Source organism: Vicugna pacos, chromosome 24 (assembly GCF_048564905.1).
Source record: "Vicugna pacos chromosome 24, VicPac4, whole genome shotgun sequence".
Lineage (NCBI taxonomy): Eukaryota > Metazoa > Chordata > Mammalia > Artiodactyla > Camelidae > Vicugna > Vicugna pacos.
This window is the reverse complement of record NC_133010.1, coordinates 21808571-21825930: the sequence shown is the minus strand read 5'-3', so window position 1 is coordinate 21825930 and position 17360 is coordinate 21808571. Positions and strand designations below refer to the sequence as shown.

General features: G+C 41.2%; 1 protein-coding gene and 1 long non-coding RNA gene across 2 annotated transcripts in view; one reads left to right on the top strand and one right to left on the bottom strand.

Moving 5' to 3' along the window:
- The window catches only part of METTL4 (methyltransferase 4, N6-adenosine), a 395043-nt gene extending 381730 nt beyond the window's left edge, over positions 1–13313 (top strand). The window contains exons 15-22 of the transcript XR_012063887.1: positions 1571–1719; positions 1859–1983; positions 2428–2525; positions 9351–9472; positions 9569–10236; positions 11467–11581; positions 12337–12432; positions 13199–13313. The gene's annotated coding sequence lies outside the window, so the exon portion shown is untranslated. The remainder of the gene's footprint in view (positions 1–1570; positions 1720–1858; positions 1984–2427; positions 2526–9350; positions 9473–9568; positions 10237–11466; positions 11582–12336; positions 12433–13198) is intronic.
- The window catches only part of LOC116285336 (uncharacterized), a 499682-nt gene continuing 493167 nt past the window's right edge, over positions 10846–17360 (bottom strand). Inside the window, exon 7 of the long non-coding RNA XR_012063891.1 lies at positions 10846–14141. This is a non-coding gene — a long non-coding RNA (uncharacterized lncRNA). The remainder of the gene's footprint in view (positions 14142–17360) is intronic.

Genomic DNA, 17360 nt, shown 5'->3' with positions numbered 1-17360 from the left:
ACATGTAAAGAGCTGTACATATTTAATACACACAACTTGATGAGCCTGGGAGTAAGTGTACACCCATAAAACTGTCGCCACCATCAAGGTCGTAGACACACCCATCGCCTCCCAAAGCTTCCTCCCACTTCCTTCATTATTATTATTTGTGTGTGTGTGTGTGTGGTAAGAATACGACATAAGACCTACCCTCTTAGAAAATTTAAGTATACAGAACAGCAGCGTAGCTGTGTGCACCATGCTGTACAGTAAGTAGACCTTCACAATTTACTTTCTGTAACTGAAACTCTGTGTCCTTTGACCATCGCCTCCCCATCCCCCCCAACCCAAGTCCCTGGCACCATTCTCCTCTCTGCTTCTATGAGTGTAACAGTTTCATACTCCACATATAGTGAGATCACACAGTATTGTCTTTCTATGTGTGGACTGTTTCATTCAGCAGGCCTTCCAGGTCCATTCATGTTGTTACAAATGGCGGTATTTCTTTCTTTCTTTTCTTTTTTTTTTAAGACTGATTAATATTACATTGTATGCATTTACCACATTTTTTAAATCCATTCATTTAAGCTGTTCCCACGTTGTGGCTGCAGTGAACATGGGAGTTAGCTGTCTCTTTGAGACCCTGACTTTAATTCTTTTATCGCCATTTCATTCTGACTAGAACATGAAAGGCAGAAAGTTTGAAATCTTTTCTCAGTTGAAAACTATAATTTTTTTCAACTTGGGGGCTTTTGAACCAACACAGGAAAAGGCAGCTGCCTCCTTGTCAGTGGCACTGGGTCAGGTGGTGCTGTTGCAGGATGGGGTTGAACAGGATAGTAGAAGGAAAAAGCCACTTTTTGACATGCTTTGTATGCAGTTTCATCATGTGTTTGAGAGCTGTCATGATACTCGAACGTAGTAAATACATTCAACATGTCTAAAGTTTAAGCTATTTTTAATGTAAAAATTCAATATAATGGGAAATTATTTTCTGTTTTGACTTATTTGCTCCATTTTTACTTTCCACCTGGATAATTAATGTGATGTTATATAGTTTGCCGATAAGAAATAAAGCTAGCGCCCAGAAAAAAAAATTCAGAATTAAGTGTTAAATCTCAGCGTCTAACCTGTGACTTACGTGCTGAGTCATGCTCCTTCATAGTATATTTGTGTCGCAGTCTTTAGCTCTGGCAGGTACCTTTGTTTTGGTCATTTTTCACAATAAAACTTCTACAATGTCCAGACCTTCACATTCAAGTCAAATGGTATCAAGCTCCTGAAATTTTTACCTTTTACTTAAAAAAGGCCTGAAGAAGTCATTTAAAAAAAAAAAGTTTTAGCAAAATTTACAGATACGGAAATAATGTTCCTCAGGTTACATTTCTTAAATCCTAAATGAAAGATAATATTCATTAATAGAGCTATGACTGTTGACTCATAAATGTAATCTTTCAGAGCAGTACATCTTCCTGTTAAGCATCTTTAAGCGCTTTGAAACATATGCTTGTTGAATGACCATATTTTTGAACATATTGAAAGCACTTGTCACCATATTTTATCAATAGGTTCCACTGTGTTTTATTGCCAGGAGGACCCAGCTGCTCTTTCACTAAAACCTGCCAGAGGAGTCATCCTGGAGCCTCTTCTCTTGATGCCTTTGTTCCCTTTCTTTGAATTACATGACTCTGTCACATACACCGTTCTGCTGTGGACCTGCGGTGTCTGAGGAACTTAATGGTTAGGACAAAGGATTGTTTTCTTTTTTTGTTTTTTTCCTTCCCCCTCCCCTTTGTTTTCTAAAATGATTGCCAAGCAAGAATAGCTATATTTTAGGAATAAGGGAGAATTAATGAAAAAATTATCATTAACCACATAGGCCAAAGGGGGCTAACACATGAGGGTACGCAAGGTCCCAGCATCGTCTATCATGACTGGCAAGCAATTGGTGTGACCGACGGGGGAAGAGAAAACGCTATGATAGCAAATGGAACTTTTCCCATGGTAAGTTTTCAACTATAAAAATAAGAAAAATTAAGAAAATGCTATATATGTCACTAAAATCTGGATATATTTTACTAAAATTTTGTATCATAAAATAATTGCAGCCTAAGTAAAATGTATGCATAATTCTTCATTCAGTTACCAAATGCCTAAGAATGCCTGGTATGTGTTAGAAATTGTCTTTGATATGGAGTGTTAAGTGCTGAGGTAGTGGACACAGCCTCTGACCTTATAGAGCTTAGAGCAGAGCTGTATTTGAGATTGTTGATTTCTATGCCTTTGTCAGTATTTAGGTTTCCACAGTTGTATGTCTAAAGACACCCGGAGGCTAAGATTTAAAGGGAACATTGACCTACGTCCAATTTCCCTATGTGATTTTTTTCAATAGTATCTTTGTAATCCCCCTCCACATTAAGAGGGATTTTTCTTTGTATTGTTCATTAGAGTGTTTCTTCCGGATCTAAGAAATTAGAAAAAAGGAATCTGCAGAAAAGAAGGGATAAGAAAAACCCAGTCATCTTTACTCTGGACTTCATATCAAGGTATGCTGATGGTGTGTTTTCATTGACCTCGCTTTAAATTCCTGATCGTCAAGGCTGCTGTTAAGACCTTTCTGAGAGAGAAAAGGTCTTCCCATCTTCTAGTTCCTTTAGATTAGTTTCTTTATCTAAAAATGAACTTTGAGAGCTAGTCTATAAACACCAATGCAGGAAATCTGACAAGAATTTATTCATGTCAGCTTTTTAATTATCTCCTGTGATGAAAGACTCTTTACTTTCCTTTTTTTTGAACCTTTCTTTTTAGAGTCTGTGTTTTTCAACAGTGTTCCTGCTGCTGTGGAAATTATTAAGGGATTTTGAGGCAAAAAAAAAAAAGCTAATAAATAGTGAAAAATGACAGTAATACTGCACAGTTATCCGTTAGTCTCTTGATGTTTATTTTGGTTACTCAGCAGAGTGACAGAAGAAATACCTGCCCTCAGTACATCCTGAATCTACTTAGAGAACTGAGGTGTGGGTGTTGTAAGGTTATAAGACCAGGTGCTCTGTGATGGTAGAGAAGATAATCAGCGCCAATGATGTTGGGTTACTGTGGTCAGGAGGTACCCCACTGAAGGCATGGAATGTAACCTGACCTTTAAGGGCTGGATAAGAGTTAAGCTGCTAGATCTGTGAGGACAATCCAGTTAGGGCAGAAACGGGAGTGAGAGAGCACCGGAAGGATGGTCTGGCATATGATGGAGGGGCAGAGACTGGCGAGTAGTTTGCAGACATCAGTTCATAGGTGCTACTGAACACCTTCAGATGATAGAGAGCTGGTGAGAGCTGCTGAAAACCGGATGGATGATGAATGAAAGTGACTCTAGGTCTATAAGACAAATTAGTGTAGAGCTGCACAAAGGGCTGGGTTGGAGTTAATAAATCTAGGGGGGTGGTGGTGGGGCTGCTAGGAGGTTTCACAGGCAGCACGAAGGAAACAGTGGATGTGATGACTGATTTGGTAAAGAATGAGATTTGTGACTTGAGCTGACTTGGTCAACAGAGCACATCCAGTGAGTCTATTCAGTCAATTGGATGGAAATAGAAAAGCTGCAGCGAACCATTACTTCCTCTTAGCAGGATTTTAAAAATGGAATAATAGGAATAACATCACGGGACAAGAAACATGCTAACGAACATCTCTTTAGCCCTTTCCTGTTTTCTTTACACATTAGCTTTCTTTACCACTTGCTTCTTAACACAATAAGGAGGAAGTGATAAGCTCTGCTAATATTAACATCATTTTTCTGAACTTAATCTGAATGTCGTATTAGAACTGTCTGTGGAGTCAGTACAATGAGGCAGGTAGATGAATGACTCTTAGTGTTATTGCTAAGTGGCAGACACCCTGGTTGTAAAGAGTCATTAATTATCCCTTCTGGGGACTGTACTGACATTGTCTTCAAATGAGCCACTTGTATTTTAATTAATATGCAAAATGGTTTCTGACATTTGGTAAAAGCTCTGTTTAAGTGAACCACACACAGCGGCAACTCAGCCAGGTGGGGAAATACCTGGTCTCATTCAATCAACATTTTAAATCATACGTTAAGTGATGAAGAGTCAAATGAGGCTTTAAACGGCTGTCATTTTACTTCAATCCCAACATTTATTTGAAAACTCATCATGTACTGTTAATTGTCTTGCCCGGGTGATGAGAAGAGAACACATCTTCCAAACTGTGTAGCCAAGTTGTGTGGACGGCTGACGCGGGCATGCTAGGTGACGCTGCCTTTCTGTGTAGAACTGTGAAGTAAGCAGTGTTCAGTTTTGAAAAGTTGAGCAACATTTTGGTGTTCGAGTTGCCTCTGAAAAACAGTTTAGATGTATTGCATGTGATGTAACTGATAGCATTTTAAGTGAGGGAAGGAGTCATGTATAAACCTCTTAGAAAGGAAGCCCACAGTAAATTGTAGATTAAATCGTGAATAATGAAAACAGTTATGACAGGCTTTTTAATATTGTAGAAGTTTTATCTGTTTAGGGGAAAAAATCACTGTTTCACTGAAAACTTAAACAAGGAAACACTTCAATTGCAGAAATACTGGAAGACAATTTTCAATGATTGTTAATAAAAATTTTTTGTTTTTTATCATTCTTCCTTATTAAACTCTGATATATTAAAAATATCCACACATTACCAACCCCCACTTATAAAATGAATGTTTACCTTCTATCAGGATAAAAGCCATTTTATATGGTCTAAATATTAAACTTTATAACGTACTTTAATAACGGTAAACACTCCTAGTGTATGTACTGTGTGTTGGGTACTTTACGTGCGTTCTTTTGTTCCATCTTTACTGTACCCTACCCGAGAGGTAGGTACCGTCTTTATCTCTACTTTATAGATGAGGAAATTAATGCTGACAGAAACTAAGAAAACTGCCAGAGGACACAGACAACTGGAGAAGCAGAAGCAGGAGGCAGCTTCCCTAGGGTGACTCTGGAGCTAACGCACTTCACATTCTGAACGGTCTCCCTCGTGCTAGTGGTACTTTTCTCAAATTCACATGCTACACTAATAAAGGAGTTGCCCTCAAAATTCCCTTTTAACCTTTCCCACACTGATAAGTACCATTCAATTTTTCTGATTCTTTTTTAATTGAAGAGCATAATTGATCAGCAAAGCCTTAAAGACACAACTAATGTGGCCAAAGAGACAGAACAGTTGAGAATAGGAGGTGAGTTTCTGGAAAGCAACGTCATCCCCCCGAATTATTGGCTCTTTTAAATACAGAAGATTTCTTGGGCCACCCTACATTCATGTCCTTTGACTTTTTTGTGACATCTCCCAGTAAGTGTTAAAGTTAAGACAGGGCCATTGCATGGATCTAAAGATTATTCTATTTAGGGTAAAGAGCAGAGGTGTCTGAAGGCAAATGTAAAGTGTGTGTGTGTGTGTGTGTTGTGGTGAGTAGGTGTCTTCTAAGTGTTAGGAAGAGGTTGTGCAGAATTTTGCAGACCATAGCTATTAACTTCTCCACCCTGTCTTCAAACGCTCTCATTTCCTTTTCATTCTGACTTTAAATTTTCTTCCTTTGTGTGAGCCAGTGCATTATGGATTCTGACTCTGAGGCTTTTCAAACCTGCTATTTATGAACATGCAGTCCCAAAAGAAAGTATGTATTTCAGAGTCAGTTGCAACATTTAAAATAGCAAAGGAAAATGTACAATTTATTTATTTTTTTTAGTGACTTCTGAAACCAAATGACCTTTAGAGCAAATTTAATTCAGAGCCCCATTGCTAAACTAGAATGAAGAATGATTTTGTTTGGTTATGCTCCCATGGAATTGGAATCTTCTCAGGTGAATCATTTTACAAAACAAATCCACGAGGAGTGAGGAATTACTCTGTATTATGGTATTCAAAACAAAATAAAACAAAACATAGCTGCCCCAGAGGTATAAATAGAAATACAGGTATGCACCTCTATTTGTATTTAAGTTACAAGGCCAAATTTTAGGGATTGAAATGTCCTTGGCTTTTTTTTTTAAACAAACAAGTAAACATATTGATTGTGTATATAGATTTCCAACAATAAGCAGAAAACTATGGTAGTAAAAAATTAAATCAACTAGACTTTTCTCTCTTTTCTCTGAATTCACTCCCCTTTTCTCCTGGAATGTTATCATAGAATTAAATTTGATTTTTCCTTCTAGAGAAGTCAGAAAATAAGATCATAGCTAAGAAGAAACTGTCTCAGCCCAGGACTAGCATAGCAGACACGAGTGTGCTCTAGGAGAAGTGATCGGCTGTAATCCATCTGGAAGGGCGAGGGCGTTGCGGAATGGCCTTCTGTCTTCTTGCAAAGCTGGTGAACGTGAGGGCTTTAAAGTTTTCTGCAGAGGTGGAATTAGACGGGACAAGGGCTTTGTCTGTGTGTTTTTGGTGCATGGCATTCAGTGAAGATGTGTATGGCTCGAGGAAAGTGGCATCTGTGCTCCTTCTGGCTATTTGAGTGCGTTTTGCGCCCCAGCGAGGGGAGCTCGTGAGGCGAAAAGCTGGAGGGACTGTTCCGGGAGTCAGTGCTCCCCTGGGGCCAGATGCCCACGAGCGCGGACTTGACTCCACCCACTTCCAGCTGGAACCTCGAGCCGCTCTGCTGACTCAAGGCTGCCCTCTTCTGGAGGGTCTGGAGACAAGCCCCCTGTGAGGCTGTGTGGCTGTAGGGAGTTTCTCAGGCAGGGTCAGCATCCAGGAGAATCTGCGCAGGAACGCTGGACAGCATGGCTGTTACCTTCACTGACAGGCTGAACAGACAGGCTGTGAGCACGTGTGAGGCCCCCGGGGGTCCTCCAGAGGTGCCTGAGGATTCCACATAAGCTGGTGTCCCTGGGACAGAAAAGTCAATGTGCTAATTTTAATGTAAACTAATTGGAATAACTTATTCCACTGTGCGCGCCAGGGACGTTTGTGACACCTGGACGCCATAGATACGGCCGTTACAAAGTAAAATTTTATTTTTATTTATTATTGGCATTTCCCATTATCATTGTCTGTTTTCCAAATGCATGGTTTTTGCTGGTTACATACTGTGCAGTTGTATGGGTGTACAATTCTCTTAATCTTGGTTATTAGATTTGATTTTTATTTCACTGTTTCCGGTTATATACTTTATGATAGTCATATATTTTGACTTAAAGTGCTTTTCTGTATACATCTATGTTATTTAACTCTTAATATCATCCTACCAAATACAGACATTTTTTTCCCCTCTGGCAAAACTGTCCAGACTTGCTGACGTCTCACAGACTGGATGGCAGCGTTGACACCTGACCTATCTGTGGGCTCTGACTCAGGGGACTGCCTACTTCCCTGACCACATGCCTTCTCGTAGGGGAATGAACTAAAAGTGCTTATTATAAACGTAAGGAAACCACGATGGACGTCTTCAAGGTCAGATAAATGAGGGGTCTAAACCTACAGGAGAGGTAACACTCCTCAGGGTGTGGGAACTCAGCTGAAAACACACACACACTCCCACACACAATCCCGAAATACAGCTTTCCTGTGAAGACCTTGTCTTAAGCAATAGGCTTGAAGTGTATACTTAATTTCGACTATTAAGTTAACATAAAGAAATCGGCAGTTTAATGACATTATTTTCCTCCCACTTTATAATTGGTAGAGTTTAGGATTGTAGAATCTTCTAAACTGCTTGAAAATGCGTTTCCTGTGTTTTACGAATTACTATGTAATAAACATTTTTATAATTAAGCCCCCCCAAATTGTTCTGCAAATCAAGTTGTGTATTTTTTTTTATTGTAGAAACAGTTACATAACAAAAATTAGTTACATCGTTCTTTTCATGTTCAGGCTTAGGAATATTAGCTCAAGATGCAGTTGTGGCAATCGTTTTATCTCAAACATCTAGCGGTGTCTTCTCCCTCCAGAACCGATACATGATGTCTGTTCTGCTTTTATAGACACTTACGCTCAAATCTTTATTTTTTAAATAGATACAACACAAGTCTTTAAGAAGTAAGAATAAAATTTGGTTCAGCTTCACATGATTTGTAAAGGTTTTTGGTGCTTTAAATTTTGCTGAGACTTGTTTTAGGGCCTGCGTGTGGTCTAACTGGACTATTTTACCCAAGAAGACTGGGTGTTCTGTAGCTCTTGAGTTTAGTGCCTTGTACATGGCAATTATGGGAAGCTGGCTGATGTGCTGTTCCAGTCTTGTATGTACTCACTGACTGTGTGGTTCCCCGTTCTGTCACTTAGAGTTGTTCAAGACCCCAACCATCACTGTGGTTTTTGTGTGTCCTCTTTCAGTCCTGCCAGTGTTTGTTTTGATGTATTTTGAAGCTCTGTTTTTAATGGGAAAACATTTATGATTGTTACATCTTCTTGATGATGTGACCTCTCTACCATGAGGAATCCCTGTATTTCTTTATTGTCTGTAATACACTAATATATCACACTAATTTCTTATCCATAGTGCTTACAAGGAAGATCCTCTCCTGCCCTTTTATTTTCAGTTTGTCAGTGCCTTATATTTAAAGTGTTTTTATTTTAAACAGTGTATAGTTGAATGTTGTTTTATAGCTAGTCTGAAAACTCTGCCCTTAAATTGAAGCATTTAATCCATTAATATTTAATGTAACTACTTATATATCTCATTTCTCATTGGTTTTGCTTGTTTGTTTCTCTTTTCCCATTTTCTTTTACTCTACTGAACTTTTAGCTACACCACTCTGTTATTTTTTGGTGGTTGTCACAGAGATTACGACATGTATCTCTATAGCTTATCTGCAAATAGTATTAGTTGAGCAACGTAGCCGACTTCACAACAATGTAATTCTTTTCACTCTCTCCCTTCCTTTGTGCCCTTATTTTTATGTTTCACTTCTAGCTCTGCCATAAACCCCACAATGTATTAACATTGGTTTGCATGATCAGGAGTTTTTTTTAAAGAAATTCAAGTGATAGATACTTTAAAAAAAATGTTTTCTACACTCAGCTACTCTGCCCCAGAGAACCAAGGATCTCATAACGCAGCAGCTGTTCACTCTGCCTGGACCTCGTACTTCCCTCTGGGGGTGGGACTCTGACTCTACCACTTTAAAAAAGCTCCTTTGGAGTTTCTGTTGTGTGCCCAGAATGAACAACGATGGACTTTTAAGGGTACCATCCTTGCTCTCTGAGTTTCCAGCAATCATTAGCAAATTGTTCCCACAATACTTTTCTAAAACTTTGTTTCACTAATTCTCATAGTTAAAATAAGTACTAATGATGAAGGAAATGGTTCTGAACACATGGTGATGCTTACCTTATGGAAACCTGCAACTTCATTATGTCCTGCCCTCCTTTTTTCCCTACAGATCGGTGAGCCCTGCCTTCAGGTTGGAGAGGCAACCCTAACCAGAGAAAGCAGTGTGTCCGGAGGTTCAGCGAAGACACCCTTTGAAGACTCGTGGGCGTTGGAGTTGCTGCGACCGGTCAGGTAGGGCAGATGTGCTCTTGCAGGTGTTTGAACTGACCCTGAGTATCAAGATTCTCAAATTCAAAGTCCTCTCAAACTCAGTATTTAATCCCACAGGTTTGCAGGCAGACTGCATGTCCTCTAAGCAGCATCCTGAATCCCTGCTTAGAAGTGGAACCCGGACTTGCCGTCCAGCCTTCCTGAGAGCCTAGTCCTTCCACCAAGAATGTAACCACCTCCTGAGAAAATAAGGCTGGATTCTCAGCCTCACCCTTCCCAGCCCTGACCCCTCAGGCCTTAGGGTGCGGGAGGCCTGCCGGCACCGGGCAGCGTGCCAGTGGACGAGAATGGCTGCCTGACTCACAGAATCACCATTACACCCCTTCCCTCGCTGTGTTCTGCCTGCTGGCTCTCCTCTCTACAGGGTAACGCTCTCTAGGACCAGGTGTGCGCTCGGCTAGTTCTTTGAATGCTGTGAACTACTGCATCTCGAACTTTAGTGTACAGGCAAATCCAGTGGGCGTTACGTTTGTTAAAATGCAGATGTAATTCTTTCCGGCCTGTGGGGGGCGGGGGCAGGGGATGAGATTGCTGCGTGTCTGACATGCACTCGGTTAACAACTGTGCTGCTTGTCCATGGACCAGACCAGTAATGGTAGCACGTTAGACGGTCCGATTGTCCTCTGCAGCCGAACACCTAGCACCCACCTCAGATGCCTCCGCCCTCCCAACGTCTTGGAGATGTGGAGCTGAGTACCCGGCCTCACGGCAGCGACAGAACCGAGGTATCCATGAATGCACTGCTTTATCTCGTTGTTGCAAGATGCCTACTGCATTTGGCAGGAATTGACCAAATTACTATTCTTTTCATTTGGCTGAAAATTTTTCTGCAAGATAGGAATGACAACAGTCACCTTATTTATCCCTTTCTTCCTACCAGTAGCCACCTCCAAACTGCCAGACTCTCAGGAGCTGGCTGTAACCCTCCTGCCCTCTGCGATGGGATTGGTGACAAGAAATGGGAGTTCCCTTCTTGTCCTGCTTTTTGCATTTGTAAAAATCATAGTGAGGCATTTCTCCATCTTAAGCACCTCACACCACCTGCACTCAGATAAAGAAATTGCCACTTGCACAGAAGAGAAGCCCAGTACTCTCCCTGTAGTTGCAAACAAGTGTTGGATAAATGGACCACTGTGTGGGGCCACGGGTCAAGGGATGTCCGTGCCCTTTTAGACCATCAAGGTCCACACATCTGCAGCTAAGGAACACTGTGTTTGCCTGCTCCCCGTGCACTGGTCACTTCGAAATCCCAGGCATTGTAAAAAGAACAATAGCTTGTGGGTTTGCCCCCACTGACTATTTTTTAGCTTTAGAAAAAATACTCCAAGTAAAAATTGTATTTCTGCTTTTATTCATGTTTAGTTCAAAATAGGTAAAAATGCTATTGACCATTTTTCTCCATACTGACCTTGACTAAAGTCTTCCTCCTAGCGTTAACCTTACTGCTCAGACTAGTTTAAATACTTAATGACATAAAGACTTCTTGTTCTGTTACCTCCTGCAGACATACGTATTTACCTCTGAGTGCTCGTCTATGTCTGCTGACATTTCAGATGTCCCAGAACTTCAGTACTTCATAGGCATCCTTAACTATATTGACAAAACTCTGGCTAGTGATATTTATGGGTTTTTTAAAAATTGAAGTATAGTCTGTTACAATGTGTCAATTTCTGGTGTACCATGTAATGTTTCAGTCATACATATACATACGTTTGTTTTCATATTCTTTTTCCTTAGAGGTTACAACAAGGTTTTGAATATAGTTCCCTGTGCTATACAGTAGAAATTTGTTTTTATATATTTTATATATAGTTGTTTGTATTTGCAAATCTCAAACTCCCAATTTATCCCTTTCCTGCCCATTTCCCCCCGGTAATCATAAGTTTGTTTACTATGTCTGTGAGTCTGTTTCTGTTTTGTAGATGAGTTCATTAGTGTCTTTTTTCCTTTTTTAGATCCGACATACAAGTGATATCATATGGTACCTTTCTTTCTCTTTCTGGCTTACTTCACCTAGAATGATGATCTCTAGGTCCCTCCATGTTGCTGCAAGTGGCTTTATTTTCACGGGTGAGTAGCATTCCATTGTATAAATATATCACCTCTTCTTTATCCAGTCATCTGTTGATGGACATTTAGGTTGCTTCCATGTCTTGGCTATTGTAAATAGTGCTACTATGAACATTGAGGTGCACGTATCTTTTCGAATTAGAGTTCCCTCCAGATATATGTCCACGAGTGGGATTGCTGGCTCATGTGGTAAACCTAGTTTTGGCTTTTTGAGGCATCTTCACACTGTTTTCCACAGTGGCTGTACCAAACTACATTCCCACCAACAGCGTAGGAGGGTTCCCTTTTCTCCACAGTCTCTTCAGCATTTGTCGTTCATGGGCTTTTGAATGATGGCCATTCTGACTGGTGTGGGGTGATAATCTCATTGTAGTTTTGATTTGTATTTCTTGGGTAATTAGTGATATTGAGCATTTTTTCAGGTGCCTATTGGGAATTTATATGGAGAATTGCTTGTTTAGTTCTTCTGCCCATTTTTGGATTGGGTTGTTTTTTTCTTAAGTTGTATGAGCTGTTTATATATTCTGGAAATTAAGCCCTTGTCAGTTGCATCATTTGCAAATATTTTCTCCCATTCTGTAGGTGGTTGTTTTGTTTTGCTTATGGTTTCTTTTGCTGTGCAAAAGCTTGTAAGTTTAATTAGGTTCCATTTGTTTATTTTTGCTTTTATTTCTGTTGCCTGAGTAGACTGACTGCTGTAGGAGAACACTGCTAAGATTTATGTCAGAAAATGTTTTGCCTATGTTTTCTTCTAGGAGGTGTATAGTGTCTTGTCTTATGTTTAAGTCTTTCCTGGCTAATAGTATTTGCGTTCCTCTCCTACCTGATGGCCACCCTTCATCTCTGAGCAGGTATTTAAAATTAGGTAGCAGAGGTCAGACAGAGCCTATCTGTACTTTAGACTGATGAATCCAAACCACTTAGTCTACATAAATCACTTACTTACTCATTAAGCATTTATTGTGGCCATTTTGTCAGTCATGTGCTGGGGTTGAAGGTAGATGAAGAGGGGGCACCAAATAAAGACATTTCATTCTGGACTCTGGTGCACTCACAATCTATCACTAAAATTAACAGACCAATAACAGCCTAGTATAAAGTTTAAGTCTTTAGCATTTCTTGGCTGTTCTTTTTTATTTTGCTAACACCCATTTTCCTCATAGTATATATCACTGTTTCATGTTACCATATTTTTCAGCTTTATTGCGGTACAATTGATAAATAAAATTATAATTTTACATGTACAACAGGGGTGGTCATTTGAACACTATGGACACATTTCCTAGTTCAGATTTTTCTTTAAATATCAGTGAAGTGTGCAGCTTCCTCACTCACACATGTACACATACACAGTGACAGCTTTCAATATAAAAATCACTATCTCAAGACAGCCTATAGGATATTTATGCAAATATTTTATCTAACTTCTATCTGGCATGGATTCAACTTGCAGTTTAATTCTGTAGTCTATGCACAGTCACATCAAACAGGGAAGAAAGGAATGTCTGCAGGGGGTTGGGCAGTTTGAAATTACTCACACATGTGTTTTAAATAGGATAAGGTGAAGAGAGATGTTCACGGAAGGCCTTTTTCAAGGAAAATTGATTCATTTTCCAGGTAACGCTGCATCCAAGAGTTCCCACCCCCCCCCCCTTTGGAAGCACCACAGCATTGCCGAGAGGCTGCAGAGGGCGGGTGAAGTGTCCACCTTGGACTCCTATGCATCCTGGCCGGGGCTGAGCTTCTCTGGAGCCTCATTACATGTGGACAGTAGGTGTAACTCACCAGGTTTGTGTTCAGATGAGGATGTTGAGCTGAGCAAGAGTCTAGGAAGGCTTCCTAGAATGCTGCAAAGTGCTCAGAGTCAGGATCTCTTAAAGCTCAGGGAATGGGCATCTAACTGGCCGTGCAAGGGCCACACTGCCCTGGTCCTCAGGGTGCTTGGAGGGTGGGTGGAGTCTGACTTGCGGACTGTGAGCGAGGACCCGGACTCCCCGCCCCACTTGTCAGCCTCTCACGCAAACGCCCCCGCCCCCCAGCAGTCCCTGCTGCCCGAGGGTGTCCCTGCCCCTCCACTCCCTCGCCTTTGTGTCTCGATCCTTATCACCCCGAGTTTTATTTCAGCCTCCAGTTTTGCTCGTTTTTTAGTTAGCCTGTAGTTCATTAACTAATGCAGCTGTTTTCTAACTCACAATTTTTACACTCATCACCTGTATTTAAAAACAGGATAATCACAGCCCCCATCAAATGGAAGAGGAATCAAAGGAGGCCTTTGCCCGGCGGAGCATGTCCTCTCCAGGGCTGGCCCCAGCTTCCCACCCGCTCCCAGGGCGCCTGCAAGGTAACCTGGGGGGCTGACTCAGGGCCACGCCCTTTCCAGGGCTGTCCTGCCTCTGCCCAGCCACAGAACCCTCCATCCCCTGGTCTGGGCTGAGGTCAGGTGAGCGCAGTAAAGGCTCCTGCTCGCTCCACGGTCTTCACTTCGTACTCGGCTGCTGAGGGTAGGGAAAACTTTCCCTCCCTGCCTCCCTCTCTTCATTGCTTTCTCTGAAATTCTCATCTAAAAAAAAAAAATCAAAACCAAATTAAGTAACTTCGCATCACAAGGCACTGAAACACATACCTAAGGGGAAGGAAGCTAGCTGTGAAGCTGCACCGCAGGGGCTGTGCAGGCAGAAGCTTTAAATGCCGCTCTGTACTGGCACAGGGAAGTGAAGCCCCCAGGTGTAAAGACAGGCTTCCCTTTCTCTCCCCCGCCTCCCTGCTCCCCATCCAGACCTGCAGAAAGGAAAAAGAATGGCCAGGGGTAGGTAAGACAGGCGGTTAGCACTGTGATACAGGGCTTTCTGGACTCATAGGCTTATCAAGGAAAATACCGCTGGTGAGATTCTTCTCCAGGAGGGGGCGGGGGAGCCAGAGGAGCGCGGCCTGTGCCAGGGCCCCGGCGGCCTTACCTCCCCCTGATGCTCAGAAGTGGACAGCATCCAAAAAGCAGAAAGGAGTATTACCAGTGTGTATTACCGGCATCGCGATGTACCACATTTTCAGGAACTAAATGAAACCATTTGAGAAATCCAGTTTTCAAAACAAGACTATTAAAATGGAAGAAAATACTCTAATTTGGGGCTTATGAGTGAGTGCTAAGGCTAACTGGCAGTAGCACTTAAATTACAGTTCTGTGGTGTACTTTTAACCTACACAAGAACCAGTGAAAATAATTGACGTCAGAAATTGAGTCCACATTCATATTTTAAGTCAGACACAATCATGCATATCTGAAATTAACCAGACAAAATTTGAGGTAGGATGAGGTGAATGTTGGAAAAACACTTTTACTCAAAAACCGTAAAATACTTTATATATATAGTACTTATATTTGTGTTTATTTACACATATATACTTTATATATAAAACCCAAAACAACCTTAGGGTACCAAACCACTGTCGCAGTGACACAGAGGCGTATGTTTGTTTATTTGTCTAAGTAAGAAGATGACTTTTTTTTTAACCTGGATGAATGAAATCTTTAAGCCCAGAGAGTTAATAACAGTGCAATACATTCGTAGTACCTGTTGCCATGGATACAATCATTGTTCCTGATGGGAAACTATAAAAATGGCCCAATCATGCTGAGAATGTCACTGACCAGCACCTGTACAGTGTTTGTAAGTATAATATGATTGTGCTATCCATGATTCGGTTTTATGTAAAAATGCTTTAACTTAAATATCTAGGATTTTCTATCACTTGCTTTTGATTTCACCAAAAGCAGCCTTCTAAGCAGAAAAGTTTTGAACTATTATTCGTTATGTTCTAATCTTGCTCATAGAATGTTGGTTTCATCGTATTTGTTTTATAAATGAGACTTCAAGTGAGAACACCATCTTAATGTTTGAAAATGCCAAGTGTATATAATTCAACCCAGTGGTGCTGTGAATCAATAGTTTTATCTGCAAAGTCTTAGACAAGTTACTTTACACAATAAACAATGTGGGGACAGTAATACTACCCAACACACAAATGTTTTGTGAGCATTAAATGAGATAACCCACATAAGTGCTGAACACAGCCTCTGGCCCAGGGCAAAATTCGATAACTGTTAGCTACTAGTATGAAAAGAATCGTTGACAATCAACTCTGCAGCACTTTAAGCCAAGGAAGTTCACCAGTGGCCATGCATATGAAGTATTAAGTCAGCCCTGGAAATAGCCCGAGATGCCTGTGTTTATGGACTTAAGTATTAGTCAGCTGACTTCAGTATTTCTCTTGTCACTAATGAGTTAGTTTTGGCTAATTAACCACTCATTCTCAACAAAATGTTTGAGGCAACTGGAAAGACTCCACTTCCTTTTCCTGTTTTCGCTGCAGAAACCCAGAGGGAAAGGAGGGGAGCGGAGACGGACCCGCGCCTGCGTCGTGGCTCCACTCTGCGTGACCTCGGCCTGGACAGTCACCCTGCTAAAGGTCAGTTCACTTATCCACACGATGGAAGTCACACCTTCCTTGCCAGCTGTGAAAGTAAAGCTCCTAGTAAGTGGCAGATGCTTCATCAATTCTGGTTACTGTTTTCAGCATTTGGGAGAACTGGGCTTAGTGTGTTCAGTATCCTCTCTATACTCACCTCTCCCCCCAATAATGTTTGTACCTCAGCCTCAGTGCTCTCGAACTATAATCCAGTTAAGAAAGATCTGTAGACCTGATCAGCTTTCCTGTGGCTGGTGAGGGGCCACATCAGTTCTGATTCACTAACCCCCCCCAAGTCCATTCACTTCTTTCCCAAGTACTGGATATAACTGCATCCTCCCATAACGCTTTTCCAGGAGCTACTAGGGACCACGTCTTCCCCAGGAGAAAGGAAAGACAGACGGGTCAGGACTGAAGTGGGTAGGTGGCGGGTTAGCAAATACTGATACGTCTCCCTCTGAAACGTGCCATCTTGTATAGTCTCTCCATCTCTCCTGGCCACTGAGAACCAAGGCCTCATCCTCCCAGTGCTTGTTAATTTATACACAGAGAGACAGTAGTAGACCCCAAGTTCCTTTCCCTGAGACGTGCAGGCTAGGTGGAGCCATGGGGCCCTACTGCTTCCTACCTGTAATTGAGAAGACGGGGGTAAACACACACACAGACCCACACGTCATGTAAGGGGCATATAAAGTGCAGTTGTAGTTTTCAAGGAGGGAGATACTCCTTCAAGCTGGAGCAATCAGGGTAAACTACATAGAGAAGGCGGCATAAAAATATGGACTGACTCATAAAATTATTTGGGGGGAAGCTCATGCTAATGTATTTTGAATTGCTCCAGTTTCAGTGTATGTGCTAAGTGAAGCCTTTAATATCTAGTGAATAATCATGTTTATGCTCGGAAAATAATGTTCTAAAATTTAAGTAGGAAATAAGTCTCATATTGTATCTATTTAGTACTCACTCTTTAGAATTCACACTGAGACACCATCCAGTACAACCTCACCATGTACGGATGAGGAGGCGTTACTCAGGTTATGCAGTATTGAGAGAGAGAGAACTAGGCTTGTGGTAGAGTTCATTCAATGATGCCATCCTTAAAAAAGCCCCTTGGAAAAGGGGGCTTTCGAGCCCCTTAAAAGAGAATTGCAGGACCTACTAAGATAAAAAAGGGTAGTAAGTAAAAAGATCTATTGTTTAAAAATTTCTATTTAAAAATTTTTCAAAAGATTGAAAAACATGATTTTCATACAAATATTATATGAGCATATGTCCAAGATTGTATTGAATTCATTACATTAATGAGAACAAGATG